This window comes from Arachis ipaensis, chromosome B5 (assembly GCF_059453495.1).
Source record: "Arachis ipaensis isolate K30076 ecotype BB chromosome B5, ASM5945349v1, whole genome shotgun sequence".
In the NCBI taxonomy this organism is placed as follows: Eukaryota; Viridiplantae; Streptophyta; class Magnoliopsida; order Fabales; family Fabaceae; genus Arachis; species Arachis ipaensis.
This window is the reverse complement of record NC_142440.1, coordinates 16,541,384-16,563,205: the sequence shown is the minus strand read 5'-3', so window position 1 is coordinate 16,563,205 and position 21,822 is coordinate 16,541,384. Positions and strand designations below refer to the sequence as shown.

At 37.7% G+C, this 21,822-nt stretch overlaps 1 non-coding gene across 1 annotated transcript; it reads left to right on the top strand.

Moving 5' to 3' along the window:
- The first annotated feature begins 12,118 nt into the window (after window positions 1-12,118).
- On the top strand, window positions 12,119-12,226 carry LOC148563464 (small nucleolar RNA R71). The gene has a single exon (XR_015884141.1). It is a non-coding gene; the product is annotated as a small nucleolar RNA R71 (small nucleolar RNA).
- Window positions 12,227-21,822: the final 9,596 nt, after the last annotated feature.

Here is a 21,822-nt window from a genome sequence, read left to right as displayed (position 1 = left end):
GCCAAGTGAGCTATAATATGAATCTTTGACTAACCTAAGTTCTCACCTAACATACACACACTCTATATAATTCTAAAATCATGCCTAGCTACCCATAATCTCACTTTTGTATATTTCACATACTCATGTATCAAATTTTCTTTAATTTCACCACATGTGCATTGATCTTTTATTAGACTTAGCATTGGGGCGATTTTGTCCCCTATTTATTTATTTATGTTGTAATATATATATATATTATGAACATGGAAGCAAACATAACATATCAATGCATATGGTGTTTCTGGTTTCACATGAGTATGAAGCACCCAAAGTCCCAATATCTTGTCAATAAAAATCAACACTTTCTTATCAACCCAAGTTCCCACGATTCTCCACACTTAATTGACACACAATCTCTATTTTAAGCTAACCAAAGATTCAAATGGGGTACTTAATTGTTTTTCTGCTTAAGGCTAGTGATGTGATAAAATATAGAACAAATGGGGATTAAAAGGCTCAAAGTGGCAAACAAGGGTAATTGAAGTGGTAGGCTATTTTGGATAAGTGAGCTAATAACAATTGATGGTCTCAATCATATGTATGCATGTAAATACACTAAAAAATGGACATATAGAATGGAACAAACCATAGATTGCAATCATAGAGAAGGAAACACACACAAGAATAAAATCATGGTTAAATAATGTAACCATATGATTAAGCTCAAAATCTCACAGGTTGTGTGTTCTTAGCTATAAACCATGTTCCAAATTACAATCTTCAAACAAGTTTAACACAAATTTTCAATTTAAATTAGTGAAATATTATTAAATAGGGTCTTGAAAAGAAACTCATTACTTTAACCAAGCAAAATATACATGCAGGTAGTTATTATCATGCAATCTATCCTATCTAACAAAAGAAAAAACTAAAATATTGGTGTTAAGAGAGAGATTACCTCCGGAAGTCAGGGACTGACCTCCTCACACTTAAGGCTTGGCACGGTCCTCCGTGCCATCAGTAAGGAGCAAGGTAGGGCTGGAAGCATCGCCTTCACTGTCTGGCTCGCCATGGCTCCCTGTGCTACTAAGTGAAGGGGAGTCCGGGGTGTCCCTCTGTTCTGGAGGTGGGTGAGTACCAACAATGAGCTCCTTCAGATAGTTGTATCGGCGCTTGTTGCAGCGCTCTATTTGCTCCATCCTCCGGTCTTGCCGGTCTAGCCTCTGAAGGATCTGAAGGAACATCTGAGTAGTGGATGGTGTAGGAGGTGTGGGTGATGGCAGGGCGGACGTGGGAGGAGTGTCTGAAGATGGGCCGGGATGTCGGCTAGCAGAGGGGACTGGGGGTTTGGTATACTTCCCGTTCGGAACATACTGATCAGCTCTTGGGATTATTTCCTTGGTATCCCCAGCCCTATAGGAGACTCCTGCTGCAGAGATAAGATCCGAAACTAAGGCGGGGAAAGGCAGGTTACCCGCAATCTGTACGTGTCCCATGTCCTGCCGGATGTGTCTGGGTAAGTTGAGGGGCTGCTCTGTAAGGATGCACCAGATGAGGACAGCCATGTCTGCTGTGAAGGTGGACTTGTGAGTGCTCGAAAAGACATAGTGGGACATAATTTGTGCCCACACGTGAGCCTCCAAGGTAAGTGCAGGAGCTGATATGCTCTTAGGTCGAGTCCGATGCTGTCCGTAGATCCATGTGCTGCCAGGTTGTGCTATGGCGCCAAGGACGCTATTCCAGTCAAACTGGTATGTCTGGTGCTTGAAAGAGGCCTCTTGATAGGCGTCCCATCCCTTTGGGCTAGGTGGAAGATCCAACACTCGCTGAATGGCCCCTTCGGAGACGAGTACTTGCTTCTAACGAACATAAACAGACTGCAGGGTAGGCGAGTGGAAGTTGGAGTACAATTCGACTACCCATGATAAGTTGGCCTCCCGTGGCTGCCTCCTCAAGAATCTCCACTGTCTCCTTTCAATGCGGGGCTCCACAAAATCCACAAAGTGTGTTGGAAGAATTAGTAGGTGCTCATTATTGTAGTTTCTCTCAGCCAGGATGGGGAACATTTGCTCATAGTAACGATTAGTGAACTGTGCAGAGTCCCTAGCAGGGAACGCCTTTTTCGCCTCATCAACTTTGATTATCCGCTTCACCCACTTCATCGGTGGCTTAACGCTTGTAGTGGGTTGTGCCTTAGCCACAGTTCTTTTAGTGCCTTTCCTAGCCAGTGTCTTGTCAATAGCCTTCTCTTTTCCTTTCTTGGTACCCATCCTAAGGAAGAAAGAAAGAGGAAGAATGTGAAGTATAGATAACTAACGACCTGAAGGAAGAAATTCCAAGTGATAATGAATGCCAAAGAAAAGATAATTGCTTAAATACATGGTAGCTATAACATGTAGGTAAGGCATCAATTAGGGTCGTAAAGGCAATTCATAACAATTAGATGCAAGAGGGTTTATGGCATGCAAGTAAGAAGCATGAGTAGCATAATTCAAGCATCAATTATTAAATGTTCCAAATTAAAGAGCACTAGCATGATGACAAGTGTGAATGATAATCCCAATACATGTGGAAAGCAAGTGTTGCAAAAAAGAGGCATTTAAAGTAGCAAGAATATAATAGAAAAGAATTCAAAATGCCATATTGACTTTTTCACAAACACTTGGTGTTCAAGTTAAAATAGGAATAGAAATAATTAATCCAAGTGTATAGGAGATCCATAATAAAATGTCAATTGTCAAATTACTCCTCATAATATCCACAAGTTCAAATAAAATAGAGGAAGACCCAAATAAGGCTCCAACACCAACTTGAAAAATGCATGAAAAAGGAATGAAAAAGAAACTAAAAATAAGTAAGTGAAGATGAAATTGAGAAGGAAGAAAAATAATTAAATGCAATAATTAAATGAAGAATGAAAGAGTAGAGGAGATGAAGAAAAGAAACCTGATGAGGAAGATGAAAAGAGGAATAAGGAAGAAGTATGAAGTAAGAAGTAAGAAGAGAGGAAGAAGAAGGAGAAAGAGTAAGGAATGAAAGAAAATTAGGATTTGGGGGGGAAGGAAAAATTAAAACTGGGCGGCGTACTGGTGTAGTTGTGTGGCGCATGCGACGCGTACGCGTACAGCAAGCGTACGCGTGCGTCACGCAAAATGGATAGTGACGCGTAAGCGTCTGGCACGCGTATGCGTGCTCTTGGTTGTACGAATCGCGCGAAGGCAGCCCCGCGTATGCACAACTCTCTGTTCAATCTGCGTTGGGGCCATAATCGCATATGATGCGTGCGCGTCAAGCATGCGCACGCGTGGATGGTCATCAAGTGAAAGGACGCGCACGCGTCAGGGATGCGTACACATGATGAATTGTGCCTCTAGCACAGTGCCAACCCCAGACCATCACAACTCTCTGTTCAAATACCTTACTACGCCGATTTCCAGGGTCACGTGTACGCGTCAGGGACGCTTACGTTTGGAATGCGAAAATCTCAAGCGACACGCACGCGTGATGTTCGCATACGCGTGGGCTTGTTTGCGCACAGAGCCTGGTTCCAGCGCCACTCTCGCGTAACTCTCTGTTCAATTCCTATTCTTTTCACATTCACAAGTGACGCGTGCGCGTCTTAGACGCTTGCGCGTCGAATGCGTTTTTTTTTAAATGCAGAATGCAGATGATTTATGCAGAATTTATAAAATAACACTTGCTAAAAATAAGATAAAACTAAGAATAAAAATGAAAGATCGTACCATGGTGGGTTGTCTCCCACCTAGCACTTTCTTTTACGTCCTTAAGTTGGACGGTCCACAAGCTTAGTCTTCTTCTGTTGGTGGATCCTCCAAGAGAAAGATCTCCAGCTCCTTGTTGTGCTTCGTCTTCTCACCATGATACAGCTTCAAGTGGTGGCCATTGACCTTGATGAATTTGGAACTTGAAGGATGACTCAGGTGAAAGACTCCGTATGGCTCTGCCTTTTCCACCCGGTAGGGGCCTTCCGATCTGGATCTCAGCTTGCCTGGCATGAGTCTCAACCTGGAGTTGTAAACGAGAACTAACTCCCCAGGTCTTAACTCTCTTCGCTTGATATTCTTGTCATGTACGGCCTTCACCTTCTCTTTGTATAGCCTGGAGTTGTCATATGCTTTGAGGCGAAGGTTCTCTAGTTCTGCTAGTTGCAGCTTCCTTTCAGCACCGGCCTTCTCAAATCCCATGTTGCATTTCCTTACCGCCCAGAAAGCTTTGTGCTCCACCTCCACTGGAAGGTGACAAGCTTTGCCATAGACCAGGCGGAATGGACTCATTCCTATAGGTGTCTTGTATGTTGTCCGATAAGCCCAGAGCGCATCTACAAGCCTGGTGCTCCAGTCTTTTTTATGAGGCTTGACGATCTTCTCCAGTATGCACTTTATCTCTCTATTAGACACCTCGGCTTGCCCATTGGTCTGGAAATGGTAAGTTGTTGCTACCTTGTGAACAATGCCATGTTTTTTCAGTAGACCTGTTAATCTTCTGTTACAAAAGTGAGTGCCTTGATCACTCACGATTGCTCATGGTGATCCAAAGCGGCAGATAATATTACTTCGAACGAAGGAGACAACAGTATTAGCATCATCAGTACGGATAGGAATTGCTTCCACCCATTTGGAAACATAATCAACAGCTAACAATATGTATAAGAAACCATTAGAGTTTGGAAATGGACCCATGAAGTCAATCCCCCAAACATAAAAAATTTCACAGAATAACATAAGCTGTTGGGGCATCTCATCCCTCTTGGATATATTCCCAAACCTTTGGCATGGGGAGCAAGATTTACAGAAGAAAGTAGCATCCTTAAAAAGAGTCGGCCACCAGAATCCACAATCTAAAATTTTTCTAGTTGTTCTTTGAGGAACAAAATGTCCACCACTCTCAGAAGAGTGGCAGGCCTCTAAAATAGACTGGAATTCTGATTGAGGCACACACCTTCTAATTATCTGGTCATCACCATACCTCCATAAATAAGAGTCATCCCATATATAATATTTGGGCTCGCTTTTCAGCTTGTCCTTTTGATGCTTAGTAAAATTAGGAGGGAAGGTACGACTAACCAGATAATTAGCTATAGGTGTGTACCAAGGAACTACTTCAGATATTGCGTGCAAGCTATCAAATGGAAAAGCATCATTGATAGGAGTGGAGTCATTCTTAATATGCTCTAGGCGACTCAAATGGTCTGCCACTAAATTCTGGGAACCACTCCTATCTTTGATTTCTAAATCAAATTCTTGCAACAACAATATCCAACGTATTAACCTTGGTTTGGACTCTTTTTTAGCTAATAAATATTTTAGAGCTGCATGGTTTGAGTACACTACCACCTTAGTACCAAGTAAGTAGGCTCAGAATTTATCCAGAGCAAAAATAATAGCCAGAAGCTCTTTTTCAATGGTAGTATAATTAGACTGAGCAGCATCTAAGGTCTTAGAAGCATATGCAATTATAAAAGGATCCTTACCTTCGCGCTGAGCCAGCGCCGCTCCTACTGCATAGTTAGAGGCATCACACATAATCTCAAATAATGGCTGGCTCCAGTCTGGTCCCCTCACAATTGGAGCTTGAGTCAAGGCAATCTTCAGCTTATCAAACGCTTCAATGCAGTCCTCACTCAGCTCGAACTCAACATCCTTTTGCAACAGTCGGGATAAAGGCAATGCTACCTTACTGAAGTCCTTGATAAATCTCCTGTAGAAACCTGCATGACCAAGGAACGAACGGACTACCCTCACGGAGGAGGGGTAAGGTAAACTAGAAATGACATTTACCTTTGCTGGATCAACTGAAATACCAGTATTAGAAACAACATGTCCTAGAACAATACCTTGTTTAACCATAAAATAACATTTTTCAAAATTCATTTCTGTTATGAAATTAGAGACAGTGACTTAGTTTTGTAATGTAAAGTGGACAGAATAACTCGAGTGGGTTGGTGGAGTGGAATGTGATACACCACTATTTCGTGGTGCATTCTATGCTGAATTTAGGGGATTTTATCACCCTTTTCTCCCACTTATTCACTAAAATAGCATGGTTTTATATATTCTCCCTAATTTGTGCTTAAGAGTGAAAACATACTTTTTAGGCCCTTAATTGGTTAATTTTAATTCACCTTTGATTCCACTAGATGCCTTGATGTGTGTGTTAGTGATTTCAGGTTCAAAAGGCTAAGAATGGATCAAAGGAATGAAGAGAAAAGCATGCAAAGTAGAGAAATCATGGAAAATCAAGGATTTGGAATGCATTCATCGACGCGCACGCGTGAGTTTGAAGTCGCATGGCGACGCGTATGCGTAGATGACGCGTACGCGTGGATAGCAAAAACGCCAAACGACGCGTACACGTGACCCACGCGTACGCGTCGATGCTCGCACGTGACCTCATTAAAATGAGAACACTGGGGCGATTTCTGGGCTTTCCAAGCCCAAATCCAACTCATTCTAGAGCCTATTACATGCAGAAATCAAGAGGAGTGAAGGGGGAACTGGTACGCGGAATCGTGATTACACTTTAATTATGTAAAATTCATTGCTCTTTCTTTCCCTGGAAATGGCGCCAAAAACATGATGCCAAGACCATGGTTCACAACTCCGTGTAACTAACCAGCAAGTGTACTGGGTCGTCCAAGTAATACCTTACGTGAGTAAGGGTCGAATCCCACGGAGATTGTTGGTATGAAGCAAGCTATGGTCACCTTGCAAATCTCAGTCAGGCGGATATAAATTGATAATGGTGTTTTCGAATTTAATATAATAAAATAGGGATAGAAATACTTATGTAATTCATTGGTAGGAATTTCAGATAAGCGAATAGAGATGCTTCTCGTTCCTCTGAACCTCTGCTTTCCTGCTATCTTCATCCAATCAGTCTCACTCCTTTCCATGGCTGGCTTTATGTGATACATCACCACTGTCAATGGCTACTTTCGGTTATCTCTCGGAAAAATGATCCAATGCCCTGTCACGGCACGGCTAATCGTCTGGAGGCATCACCCTTGTCAATGGCTTCATCTTATCCTCTCAGTGAAAATGGTCAACGCACCCTGTCACGGCACGGCTATTCATCTGTCGGTTCTCGATCATGCTGGAATAGGATTTACTATCCTTTTGCGTCTGTCACTAACGCCCTGCAATCGCGAGTTTGGAGCTCGTCACAGTCATTCATTCATTGAATCCTACTCGGAATACCACAGACAAGGTTTAGACTTTCCGGATTCTCTTGAATGCCGCCATCATTCTAGCTTACGCCACGAAGATTCTGATTAAGAGATCTAAGAGATACTCATTCAGTCGAAGGTAGAACGGAAGTGGTTGTCAGGCACGCGTTCATAGGGAATGATGATGATTGTCACGTTCATCACATTCAGATTGAAGTACGAATGAATATCTTAGAAGCGAAATAAGATGAATTGAATAGAAAATAGTAGTACTTTGCATTAATCTTTGAGGAACAGCAGAGCTCCACACCTTAATCTATGGAGTGTAGAAACTCTACCGTTGAAAATACATAAGTGAAAGGTCCAGGCATGGCCGAGAGGCCAGCCCCCATGGTCTAAGAACTATGCATTCAAAGATGGTCAAAAAGATCCTAAGATGATCAAAAGATACCTAATACAATAGTAAAAGGTCCTATTTATAATAAACTAGCTACTAGGGTTTACATGAGTAAGTAATTGATGCATAAATCCACTTCCGGGGCCCACTTGGTGTGTGCTTGGGCTGAACTTTGAGTGTTGCACGTGTAGAGGTCCTTCTTGGAGTTGAACGCCAGCTTTTGTGCCAGTTTGGGCGTTCAACTCTGGTTTCGGCTCCTTTTCTGGCGCTGGACGCCAGATTTGGGCAGAAAGCTGGCGTTGAACGCCAGTTTACGTCATCTATTATTAGCCAAAGTATGGACTATTATACATTGTTGGAAAGCTCTGGATGTCTACTTTCCAACGCAATTGGAAGCGCTCCATTTCGAGTTCTGTAGCTCCAGAAAATCCATTTTGAGTGCAGGGAGGTCAGAATCCAACAGCATCAGCAGTCCTTCTTCAACCTCTGAATCTGATTTCTGCTCAAGTCCCTCAATTTCAGTCAGAAAATACCTGAAATCACAGAAAAACACACAAACTCATAGTAAAGTCCAGAAATGTGAATTTAACATAAAAACTAATGAAAACATCCCTAAAAGTAACTAGATCCTACTAAAAACATACTAAAAACAATGCCAAAAAGCGTATAAATTATCCGCTCATCACAACACCAAACTTAAATTGTTGCTTGTCCCCAAGCAACTGAAAATCAAATAGGATAAAAAGAAGAGAATATACTATAAATTCCAAACTATCAATGAAACATAGCTCCAATCAAATGAGCGGGACTTGTAGCTTTTTGCCTCTTGAATAGTTTTGGCATCTCACTTTATTCATTGAGGTTTAGAATGATTGGCATCTATAGGAACTCAGAGTTCAGATAGTGTTATTGATTCTCCTAGTTCAGTATGATGATTCTTGAACACAGCTATTTTATGAGTCTTGGCCGTGGCCCTAAGCACTTTGTTTTCCAGTATTACCACCGGATACATAAATGCCACAGACACTTAATTGGGTGAACCTTTTCAGATTGTGACTCAGCTTTGCTAAAGTCCCCAATTAGAGGTGTCCAGGGTTCTTAAGCACACTTTTTTTTTGCTTTGGACCTTGACTTTAACCGCTCAGTCTCAAGTTTTCACTTGACACCTACACGCCACAAGCACATGGTTAGGGACAGCTTGGTTTAGCCGCTTAGACCAGGATTTTATTCCTTTAGGCCCTCATATCCACTGATGCTCAAAGCCTTGGGATCCTTTTTATTTGCCCTTGCCTTTTGGTTTTAAGGGTTATTGGCTTTTTGCTCTTGCCTCTTGGTTTTAAGAGCTTTTGGCTTTTTCTGCTTGCTTTTCCTTTTTCTTTATATTTTTTTTTCGCCTATTTTTTTTTCTGCAAGCTTTGTTCTTTGCTGCTTTTTCTTGCTTCAAGAATCATTTTTATGATTTTTCAGATTATCAAATAACATGTCTCCTAGTCATCATTCTTTCAAGAGCCAACATATTTAACATTCTTAAACAACAACTTCAAAAGACATATGCACTGTTCAAGCATTCATTCAGAAAACAAGAAGCATTGTCACCACATCAATATAATTAAGCTAAGTTCAAGGATAAATTCGAAACTCATGTACTTCTTGTTCTTTTGAATTAAAAAATTTTTCATTTTAAGAGAGGTAATGGATTCATAGGACATTTATAACTTTAAGACAAAGTTACTAACTACTAATGATCATGTAATGAAGACACAAACATAGATAAACACATAACATAGAAAACGAAAAACAGAAGAAACAAGAACAAGGAATGAATCCACCTTAGTGATGGTGGCGTTTCCTTCTTGAGGAACCAATGATGTCATTGAGCTCTTCTATGTCTCTTCCTTGTCTTTGTTGCTCCTCCCTCATTACTTTTTGATCTTCTCTGATTTCATGGAGGATGATGGAGTGCTCTTGATGTTCCACCCTTAGTTGCTTCCAATAATTGTGTGGAAGAAAATGTATCCCCTGAGGTATCTCATGGATCTCTTGATTTGCAGTCAAATGTTCTACCACTGAGCTATAGACCCTTGATGGAAGCTTTTCTCTTCCCTTTCCTCTTTCTAGAGGTTTCTCTGGCCTTAGGTGCCATCAATGGTTATGGAAAAACAAAAAAGCTATGCTTTTACCACACCAAACTTAGAATGTTGCTCGCCCTCGAGCAAAAGAAGAAAGAATAGAAGAAGAAGAAGAAGAAGATATGGAGGAGATGGATGGATGTGTGTATTCGGCCATATGGGTGGGATTGGGTGGGAGAGAGATGTTGAATTTTGAAGGTAGTGGGTGTATGGATGTGAGTGGTAAATGGAAGACAGAAGGGATGATCATGAATGGAAAGAGAGATGATGAGGTAGGTGGGGATCCTGTGGGATTCACAGATCCTGAGATGATCCTGTGGTGTCCACAGATCTTGAGGTGATCTTGTGGTGTCCACAGATCCTGAGGTGTTCAAGGATTTACATCCCTGCACCCATTAGGCATGTAAAAATGCCTTTGCACACAACTCTGGGCGTTCAGCGCCAGGTTGGTGGCCATTTTGGGCGTTCAACGCCCATTTGTGTGCCATTTCTGGCGTTGAACGCCAGAACCATGCCTGTTCTGGCGTTCAGCGCCCAGAAGCTGCCCATTTTGGGCGTTCAGCACCAGAACCATGCTCTGTTCTGGCTCTGAACGCCAGACAGATGCTCCTCCAGGGTGTGATTTTTCTTCTGCTGTTTTTGATTCCGTTTTCAATTTTTATATTTATTTTGTGACTCCACATGATCATGAACCTATAAAGACATATAATTAAGAAAAATATAGTTAGATAAATAAAAATTGGGTTGCCTCCCAACAAGCGCTTCTTTAATGTCAATAGCTTGACAGTGGGCTCTCATGGAGCCTCACAGATGTTCAGAGCATTGTTGAAACTCTCCAACACCAAACTTAGAGTTTGACTGTGGGGGCTTGGGTTGACTCTGCTTTGAGAGAAGCTTTTCATGCTTCCTCTCCATGGTTGCAGAGGGAAATCCTTGAGTTTTAAACACAAGGGAGTCCTCATTCCATTGAAGGACTAGCTCACCTCTGTCAACATCAATCACAGCTCTTGCTGTGGCCAGGAAAGGTCTTCCTAGGATGATGGATTCATCCTCTTCCTTTCCAGTATCCAGGACTATGAAATCAGCAGGGATGTAAAGGCCTCCAACCTTTACTAACACGTCCTCTACTTGTCCATATGCCTGTTATCTTGAATTGTCTGCCATCTCTAATGAGATTTTAGCAGCTTGCACCCCATAGATTCCCAGTTTCTCTATTACAGAGAGGGGCATGAGGTTTATTCCTGAACCAAGGTCACACAGGGCCTTAAAGATCATGGTGCCTATGGTACAAGGTATTATGAACTTTCCAGGATCTTGTCTCTTCTGAGGTAATGTCAGTTGATCCAGATCACTTAGTTCATTGATAAACAAGGGAGGTTCAACTTCCCAAGCATCAATGCCAAATAATTTGGCATTCAGCTTCATGATTGCACTAAGAAACTTGGCTGTTTGCTCTTCAGTAACATCCTCATTCTCTTCAGAAGAGGAATACTCATCAGAGCCCATGAAGGGCATAAGGAGGTTTAATGGAATCTCTATGGTCTCTAGATGAGCCTCAGAGTCCTTTGGTTCCTCAGAGGGAAGCTCCTTATTGATCACTGGACGTCCCAGGAGGTCTTCCTCCTTGGGATTTGCGTCTTCCTCTCCCTCTTTAGGTTCGGCCATGGTGCTTATGTCAATGGCCTTGCACTCTCCTTTTGGATTCTCTTCTGTATTGCTTGGGAGAGTACTTGGAGGGATTTCAGTGATCCTTTTACTCAGCTGGCCCACTTGTGCTTTCAAATTTCTAATGGAAGACCTGGTTTCATTTATGAAACTCACAGTGGCCTTAGATAGATCAGAGACTAGATTTGATAAATTAGAAGCATTTTGTTCAGAGTTCTCTGTCTGTTGCTGAGTGGATGATGGAAAAGGTTTATTATTGTTAAACTTGTTTCTTCCACCATTATTAAAGCCTTGTTGAGGCTTTTGATCCTTCCATGAGAAATTGGGGTGATTTCTCCATGATGAGTTATAGGTGTTTCCATAAGGTTCACCTAAGTAATTTACCTCTGCTATTGCAGGGTTATCAGGATCATAAGCTTCTTCTTCAGGAGAAGCCTCTTGAATACTGTTGGATGCAGCTTGCATTCCATTCAGACTCTGAGAAATCATATTGACTTGCTGAGTCAATATTTTATTCTGAGCCAATATGGCATTCAGAGTATCAATTTCAAGAACTCCCTTCTTCATAGGCGTCCCATTGTTCACAGGATTCCTTTCAGAAGTGTACATGAACTGGTTATTAGCAACCATGTCAATGAGTTCTTGAGCTTCTGCAGGCGTTTTCTTTAGGTGAATGGATCCACCTGCAGAAGTATCCAATGACATCTTTGATAGCTCAGATAAACCATCATAGAATATATCCAGGATGGTCCATTCTGAAAGCATGTCAGAAGGACACTTTTTGGTCAACTGTTTGTATCTTTCCCAAGCTTCATAGAGGGATTCACCTTCTTTCTGTCTGAAGGTTTGAACATCAGCTCTAAGCTTGCTCAGCTTTTGAGGAGGAAAGTACTTGGCTAAGAAAGCCGTGACCAGCTTATCCCAAGAGTTCAGGCTATCTTTGGGTTGAGAATCCAACCATAATCTAGCTCTGTCTCTTACAGCAAAAGGGAAAAGCATGAGCCTGTAGACTTCAGAATCTACTCCATTGGTCTTAACAGTATCACAGATCTGCAAGAATTCAGTTAAGAACTGAAAAGGATCTTCAGATGGAAGTCCATGAAACTTGCAGTTCTGCTGCATCAGAGAAACTAATTGAGGTTTCAGCTCAAAGTTGTTTGCTCCAATGGCAGGAATGGAGATGCTTCTTCCATGTAAATTGGAATTAGGTGCAGTAAAGTCACCAAGCATCTTCCTTGCATTATTATTATTTTCGGCTGCCATCTCCTCTTCCTGTTCGAAAATTTCTGAAAGATTATCTCTGGATTGTTGTATTTTAGCTTCTCTTAATTTTCTCCTTTCAGGTTCTGGATCTGCTTCAACAAGAATGTTCTTGTCCTTGCTCCTGCTCATATGACAAAGAAGAGGGCACAAAAATAATAATAATAATAATAATATGGATCCTTTTTACCACAGTATAGGGATCCCTTTGTGAGTGGAAGAAGAGGGGGAGACAAAGAATGTAATATAATGGAAGAAACACAACTGTGAGGAGGGTTGAGATGTGAGATGAGATGTTAGTAGATGAATAAATAAATAGAATAAGATGAGAGAGAAGGAATTTTCGAAAATAATTTTTGAAAAAAGAGTTAGTGATTTTTGAAAATAGTTTTTGAAAAATGTTAGTAATTTTCGAAAATTAAGATTTAAAAATTAAAATAATTAATAAATTAAAAAGAAATTTTGAAAAAAGGGGGAAGATATTTTTGAAAATGAGAGAGAGAGTTAGTTAGGTGGTTTTGAAAAAGATAAGAAACAAACAAAAAGTTAGTTAGTTAGTTGAAACAAATTTTGAAAAGATAAGAAGTTAGGAGGTTAGAAAAGATATTTTGAAACCAACTTTTTGAAAAAGGTAAGATAAGAAGATATTTTTGAAAAGATATGATAGAAATTAGTTTTTGAAAAAAGATTTGATTTTTAAAATCACAATTAATGACTTGATTCATAAGAAATCACAAGATATGATTCTAGAACTCAAAGTTTGAATCTTTCTTAACAAGCAAGTAACAAACTTGAAATTTTTGAATCAAAATATTAATTGTTATTGTTATTTTCGAAAATTTGGTATAAAAATAAGAAAAATATTTTTGAAATATATTTTTGGAATTTTCGAAAATAACTAAGAATTTTGAAAAAGATTTGATTTTTGAAAAAGATTTTGAAAAAGATAAGATTTTCAAATTGAAAATTTGATTTGACTCATGAGAAACAATTTGATTTTAAAAATTTTTGAAAAAGTCAATCCAAATTTTTGAATTTGATGAGAGAAAAAGGGAAAGATATTTTTTGTTTTTTGAATTTTTATGATGAGAGAGGAAAACAGGAAAAATGATGCAATGCATGAAAGTTATGGATCAAAACAATGAATGCATGCAAGAATGCTATGAATGTCAAGATGAACACCAAGAACACTTTGAATGTCAAGATGAACATCATAGATACAATTTTGAAAAATTTTTAATGCAAAAAAAACATGCAAGACACCAAACTTAGAATTCTTTAATGCTTACGCACTAAGAATTCAAGAATGCATATGAAAAACACCCTACAACACAAAACAAAAAATCATCAAGATCAAACAAGAAGACTTACCAAGAACAACTTGAAGATCATGAAGAACACTATGAATGCATGAAATTTTTGAAAAATGCAAGATGCACATGCAAATGACACCAAACTTATGACATGACTCATGACTCAAACAAGAAACACAAAAAATGTTTTTGATTTTTATGATTTTCTAATTTTTTTGGAATTTTTTTCGAAAATTATATGAAAAAAAAATAAGGATTCCAAAATTTTTAACATGAATTCCAGGAATCTTGCATTCTTAGTCTAAAGCTTCAGTCCAGGAATTAGACATGGCTCACTAGCCAGCCAAGCTTTCAAAGAGAGCTCCAGTCCAAAACACTAGGCATGGCCAATGGCCAGCCAAGCTTCAGCATTTAACATTAGAGTATATTGCTCTTGATAACAAATTACAAGCCTCAGTCCAAATAAATTTAGACATGGCTTTACAGCCAGCCAGGCTTCACATGCTTCATGAAACACTAGAATTCATTCTTAAAAATTTTGAATAAAATTTTTGAAAACATTTTTATATTATTTTTTTTCGAAAACATGTGAGAAAATTTTGAAATATTTTTGAAAAATTTTTTGAAAAGAAAACAAAAAGAAAATTACCTAATCTGAGCAACAAGATGAACCGTCAGTTGTCCAAACTCGAACAATCCCCGGCAACGGCGCCAAAAACTTGGTACGCGGAATCGTGATTACACTTTAATTATGTAAAATTTATTGCTCTTTCTTTCCCTGGAAATGGCGCCAAAAACATGATGCCAAGACCATGGTTCACAACTCCGTGTAACTAACCAGCAAGTGCACTGGGTCGTCCAAGTAATACCTTACGTGAGTAAGGGTCGAATCCCACGGAGATTGTTGGTATGAAGCAAACTATGGTCACCTTGCAAATCTCAGTCAGGCGGATATAAATTGATAATGGTGTTTTCGAATTTAATATAATAAAATAGGGATAGAAATACTTATGTAATTCATTGGTAGGAATTTCAGATAAGCGAATGGAGATGCTTCTCGTTCCTCTGAACCTCTGCTTTCCTGCTATCTTCATCCAATCAGTCTCACTCCTTTCCATGGCTGGCTTTATGTGATACATCACCACTGTCAATGGCTACTTTCGGTCATCTCTCGGAAAAATGATCCAATGCCCTGTCACGGCACGGCTAATCGTCTGGAGGCATCACCCTTGTCAATGGCTTCATCTTATCCTCTCAGTGAAAATGGTCAACGCACCCTGTCACGGCACGGCTATTCATCTGTCGGTTCTCGATCATGCTGGAATAGGATTTACTATCCTTTTGCGTCTGTCACTAACGCCCTGCAATCGCGAGTTTGGAGCTCGTCACAGTCATTCATTCATTGAATCCTACTCGGAATACAACAGACAAGGTTTAGACTTTCCGGATTCTCTTGAATGCCGCCATCATTCTAGCTTACGCCACGAAGATTCTGATTAAGAGATCTAAGAGATACTCATTCAGTCGAAGGTAGAACGGAAGTGGTTGTCAGGCACGCGTTCATAGGGAATGATGATGATTGTCACGTTCATCATATTCAGATTGAAGTACGAATGAATATCTTAGAAGCGAAATAAGATGAATTGAATAGAAAATAGTAGTACTTTGCATTAATCTTTGGGGAACAGCAGAGCTCCACACCTTAATCTATGGAGTGTAGAAACTCTACCGTTGAAAATACATAAGTGAAAGGTCCAGGCATGGCCGAGAGGCCAGCCCCCATGGTCTAAGAACTATGCATTCAAAGATGGTCAAAAAGATCCTAAGATGATCAAAAGATACCTAATACAATAGTAAAAGGTCCTATTTATAATAAACTAGCTACTAGGGTTTACATGAGTAAGTAATTGATGCATAAATCCACTTCCGGGCCCACTTGGTGTGTGCTTGGGCTGAGCTTTGAGTGTTGCACGTGTAGAGGTCCTTCTTGGAGTTGAACGCCAGCTTTTGTGCCAGTTTGGGCGTTCAACTCTGGTTTTGGCTCCTTTTCTGGCGCTGGACGCCAGATTTGGGCAGAAAGCTGGCGTTGAACGCCAGTTTACGTCGTCTATTCTTAGCCAAAGTATGGACTATTATACATGGCTGGAAAGCTCTGGATGTCTATTTTCCAACGCAATTTGAAGCGCGCCATTTCGAGTTCTGTAGCTCCAGAAAATCCATTTTGAGTGCAGGGAGGTCAGAATCCAACAGCATCAGCAGTCCTTCTTCAACCTCTGAATCTGATTTCTGCTCAAGTCCCTCAATTTCAGTCAGAAAATATCTGAAATCACAGAAAAACACACAAACTCATAGTAAAGTCCAGAAATGTGAATTTAACATAAAAACTAATGAAAACATCCCTAAAAGTAACTAGATCCTACTAAAAACATACTAAAAACAATGCCAAAAAGCGTATAAATTATCCGCTCATCAGGAACACATAGTTGAGTTTTGATCATGCTTTAGTTAGTTTCTAGAGAGTCTTCTCTCTAGAATTAGATTAGATATATATTAGAATTTCTTAGATATAGATTAGAATTTCTTAGATCTAGGTTTAATTCATGCTTTGATCTACTTTTTATTTTCAATTTCTTGTTCTTCTACCCTTGCTTTCTTAGTTTAGCATTTTAATTCTTGTAATTGTTTACTTTGTTGTTGATGCACTCTTGTTTCTTCTATTTTTCTTTTAATGCAATTTATGTTTCATGTTCTTTTATTGTTGATTTGCTTTGTTGATTGTTAATCCTTGCAATTAGTAGTTGTAGATTTACTTTTCTTGCAATCTTATCTTACTTTCCTTTTATGCCTTCCAAGTGTTTGACAAAATACTTGGAAGGATGTTAGAGTAGATTTTTGTGTGTTCTTGGCTTGGGAAGGTAACTTAGGTGAAATTGAGTTGCTAATGTCCAAGTCTTGATAATTGGTGTCCATTGACTCTAGCTTCCACTAAGTTAATTAGTGAGAAGGTTAGGACTTATGGATTAGGATTGGTGTAGCTCATTTGAATTTTCTTCACTTGTTAGAGGATGACTTAATGAGACTGATCCTTGCAATTATCATGTTGTGGTTAGTAACAAGGATATAGATCCTTAACCATCAACCCTTGCCAAGACCTTTTATCATTTGAGTTTCTTTTATTTTCTTGCCATTTATCTTTCATGTTCCTTATCCAAAACCCCAAAATACTTGTCCCATAACCAATAATAAGAACACTTCCCTGAAATTCCTTTGAGAGACGACTCGAGGTTTGAATACTTCGTTTATTTTTATTGGGTTTTGTTACTTGTGACAAACAATTTTTTGTAGGAGAGTATTGTTTGTTGGTTTAGAAACTATACTTGCAATGAGATTTCATTTGTGAAATTCTAAATCATACAAAAATCTGTTCATCAGAATGATGATGATAAATTAAGGGAAGAAAAACAGATGATGTATTATTGTTAATGATTTGTTATGTACCTGGCAAGGACGGTTGGTTAATCTCGCTTGTCGAGGTTGTTGCTCATGAGCTTGTGGTAAGTCGCTATGCACCTAGCAAGGACGGTTGGTTAATCCCTCTTGTCGAGGTTGCGGCGCTGGCTTAAGGACGGTTGGTTAATCCCGCTTACGTTCAGTTGTGGGGACGGAGGTAGTATTTCGCCTGCTTCCTTTCGTGTCACAAGAGTATGCTCGGGCACTATATCCTGTAAGAGTGTGCTATGACACTATATCCCAGGGTACTTATATATATACTGACACAAATGCGACATCCCAATGGGATGGTCGGGTTGGCAGTTGAACCAACAAGTGATATACGACCAATAGAACAAGCATTCATCATATGCATTTTTTATGTGTTTGCTTACTTTGATTACTTGCATTATGCCTAAATGAATAACATGCCTATTTGCTAATTGAATTACTTGATGTAGATGGACTCTTCTTGTATTTTACTTGTTTGCATTACTTGTGTTTTTTTAGAGTTGAGGAGGTTCAGTAGGCGATGGTGATGGGATTGCGAGGATGGTAGGATGGTGAAGGCTGTAGGATAGCGGTGACTATTAGAGTAGAATTTCCTTAAGTTAGTATTGACCCCTTTTATGGTTTTAAAATATAATGCAAGTTAGAATTAAATTGCATATGGAAGTTCTAGGATTGCCTTTACCTTCTCGAAACCTTATATCTTATCTATTGGATACTATTACCATACTAAGAATCCCCAGTTGTCATACCATATGTTGTTATTTTTCAGATGCAGGTTGCAACCCACCTTGGTGAGTTTGCGGATAGTGACAGAGCGGAGGATGACTCAAGTGTTATCTTTTGTTTATTTTGTTATAGTACCTATCACCTTTTGATTATTGTACTTTGATGTCTTAGAGGCTTAAATTTTGAGAGACATGATGTATCTGTTTTTATCAAAAACTCTATTGTATCTTGTTTAACTAGCCGGCCTAAACTCCGCGAGTTGCAGCTAGTTCCCTTTTGGATATTGTATATATAACTTGTTTACTTTATTTAGTATCTTGTGTATCCTGGAGCTGTTTGTAAGGTTTTAGATATTATGTGTTGTTCTTTTCGTACCAATGCGTTTTGGTTATCATATGTGAACGCTTCGCATTTTGTATCTCTATTTTATACGTCTTTAATATTATATTCCTTTATCGAGCTTTTAGTTATAATATTACCTTAGATATATATTATTGTATAGAGTTATAGAACTGTCGTAACGCGTTATCGTTCTTTGCTTTACGACTAAAAAAAAAGGCTTTGACTGATAAAGTGTTACAACATTACTCTTATAATAATTTATAGATAATAAAATTATATTGTAAATATTACAAGTTGTTAGTTCTGATAGTAACAGTTTGCATAGTTTGAGTTATAAATAATTTTCAAGTTGAACAATTAATATTTTTTATATTGTAAATATTTTTTTAATAAATAAATTAATTATAATAATTACGAAAATAAATAATTTAAAAAATATTTACTAAAATAAATATTTTTCTCTTATCTCATTTACACTGTAAACGAGATAATTTTGCATGTATCTCGTTTACAGTGTAAACGAGATAAATATCTTGTAAACGAGATATATGTATTTTTTTAAAAAAAATTGAAAATAATAAAAAATATTAATAATATCAATAATCCAAGCTTTTAGCATGCAAATGGTACTTAAAAAGGTTGGTAGAAAAGATTAAAATGGATATATTTGATTAAAAAAGAGTACATAAAAGATTTTAGATTAAATTACGATCCAATAGGATTGATTTAAATTTAAAAAATAAATATAACCGGTTGCAAGAGAATTGAAACGATTATCTTCTACGTGGATATCAGTTATCTCTCACGTTATTTCTCACTATCTATATGGGAGATAGCCGTTTCAATTCTCTTCCCACTATCTCCATCAACTTCTCTTAACAATTGGCAAACGCTTATTTTTATTTTTCAAATTTAAATCAATCCAATTGGATCATAATTTAATCTAAAATTTTTTATGTACATTTAAATAACATGGGAGATGGATTGTCCATTTAAAATAAACATGTTAACACGTTTATGTGAAAGCACGGCAAACACGTTTTTTAACTATCCACTATTAATTCTATTGCTTCTAACGACAAAATTTTTAAATTTTTCATGTACTCTCTTGAGTATTAATTTTTAAATTCAAATTATATATATTTCATATTTTGTTTGTTGCATAGAAGTACATAAAAATTTAAAATATAATTTAAATATAATTATATTTTAAATTTCGTTTATTATATGGGAGTATATAAAAATTTAAAATATATTTAAATTTTGTTTGTTGTATGGGAGTATATTTAAATTATATTTCAAATTTTTATTTATTCAAACAAAATTTGAAATATATATAATTTGAATTTAAAAATTAATACTCAACATAGTACATACAAAATTTAAAAATTTTATCAATTAGAAACAATAATATTAATAGTGGGCAGTTAATGGGACGGTGCACTTACGTGTTTAGTTTAAATGGACAATCAATCTTTTCTATTATTTAAAATGGACTGTTTATCTCCTCTATTATTTAAAATCGTCCATCTTCTATATTATCTGAGACATTCTATTTTTAAAAGTTTGATCCAAACTATATTATTAATATTTTTTATTATTTTTAAAAATTATATTTAATTATTTATAAATACATGAGAAAAGGACAAATAGGTCCTTGACCTTTTGCTCCGCGGACATTTTTGTCATTGACCATTAAAAAATACTTTTAAGTCCCTGACCTTCACAAAACTTGGACGGATGGAGGCATTTGGACAGATCAGTCCCTGGCATTTGGACGGAGGGACTGATCCGTCCAAGTTTTGTGAAGGTCAGGGACTTAAAAGTATTTTTCAATGGCCAGGAACAAAAATGTCCGCGGGACAAAAGGTCATAGACCTATTTGTCCTTTTTTCTAAATATATATATCTCGTTTACACTGTAAACGAGATATACGAAAATTGAAAAAAACACCCATATCGAGATACGGTCAAAATTATCTCGTTTATAGTGTAAACGAAATAAGAGAGAAGTATTTATTTCGCTAAATATTTTTTAAATTATTTATTTCGGTAATTATTATATTTATTTAATTTATAAAAATAAAAAATCCATTTTTACTAATATCTATATTTTTTAATTTGCAACATCATTTTCAACTTGTAAGCATAGTTGTAAGAACCGGACCGGATCAGCCGGTTCGATCGGAAATTCAGTTTTAGTTTTGGACCGAAGAAGGAAGCAAACCGCTTAAAACCGGACGGTTCGTCACAAATCGGACAAAACCGGCCAAAACTGGCCGGTTCGATGCAATCCGTGAACCGGTCGATCCAATATTCAAATGTATTAAAAAATGCATGCAATGGGTTTTAAATCCTTGTCCCCTTGCTAGGGGAAAATAAGAAATGCCACAGGGCTGATGTGTTCATTTGGAAATTTATGTGCTAATTATTCTATATATTATATATATACACAACTGAATTATTTTATATTTATTTAATTTAATTTTAGTTTTATACTCAATTTTTTTTAATTCTTTAGAATTTATAGAATTATTAAAATAAGTATCAAATATTTTAATATTTACATTTACATATTAAAATGTTAGTAAAGATATTTATTTTAAATTTTTTAGAGTATTGAGTTAGTAGGTCTTCGAAGATTTTGACTTAAGACTAATTAGCAGGGACATCTAAGCATCACCACTAAATTTCACATGAAAAATTAATGGAGGGACGTAATGTGTTCATCGTTTACTATCTTGAAGGACCAAATTGATATTTTATTTTTTTCAAGGGCTAATTAATTTGAAGTAAAAAATTTTAAAGATGGACATAATTGTCACTTTATTCAATTTTTTACTATTTTATATTTTTTATTTACGTACGACCGGTTCTATCGGTTCAACCAGTGACCCTCGGTTGAACCAGTAATCTAGTGACCCAATAACTTGACCGATTCGATCACCGGTACGGTTCGGTTCTGACAACTATGCTTGTAAGAAATAATTGGAACCTTTTGTTTTTGGTCTGCGAAATAATTGGAACCTTAAAACTAGAATCCCTTAAGTACATAGCTTATGCAAGCGGGGTGTGTGTTGTGAAGAAAAAAAAAAAAAAACATTACTTATAAGTCCAAACATGCAAGGTTGAGAATATATATACATTCTATTCATTAGATTAGATCTGATGTTGTTCGAGTATAATGACTAATCAACTACAATGTGGGTGTCAAATTTCTTGTCAAAATAAAGCTGCTCAAAAACATGCTTGAAAGTTGTGCGTGTCCATGCAAGAGAATTTTTTTACATCTTGACTTGTACCTATGTAAAGTCAATGGTGG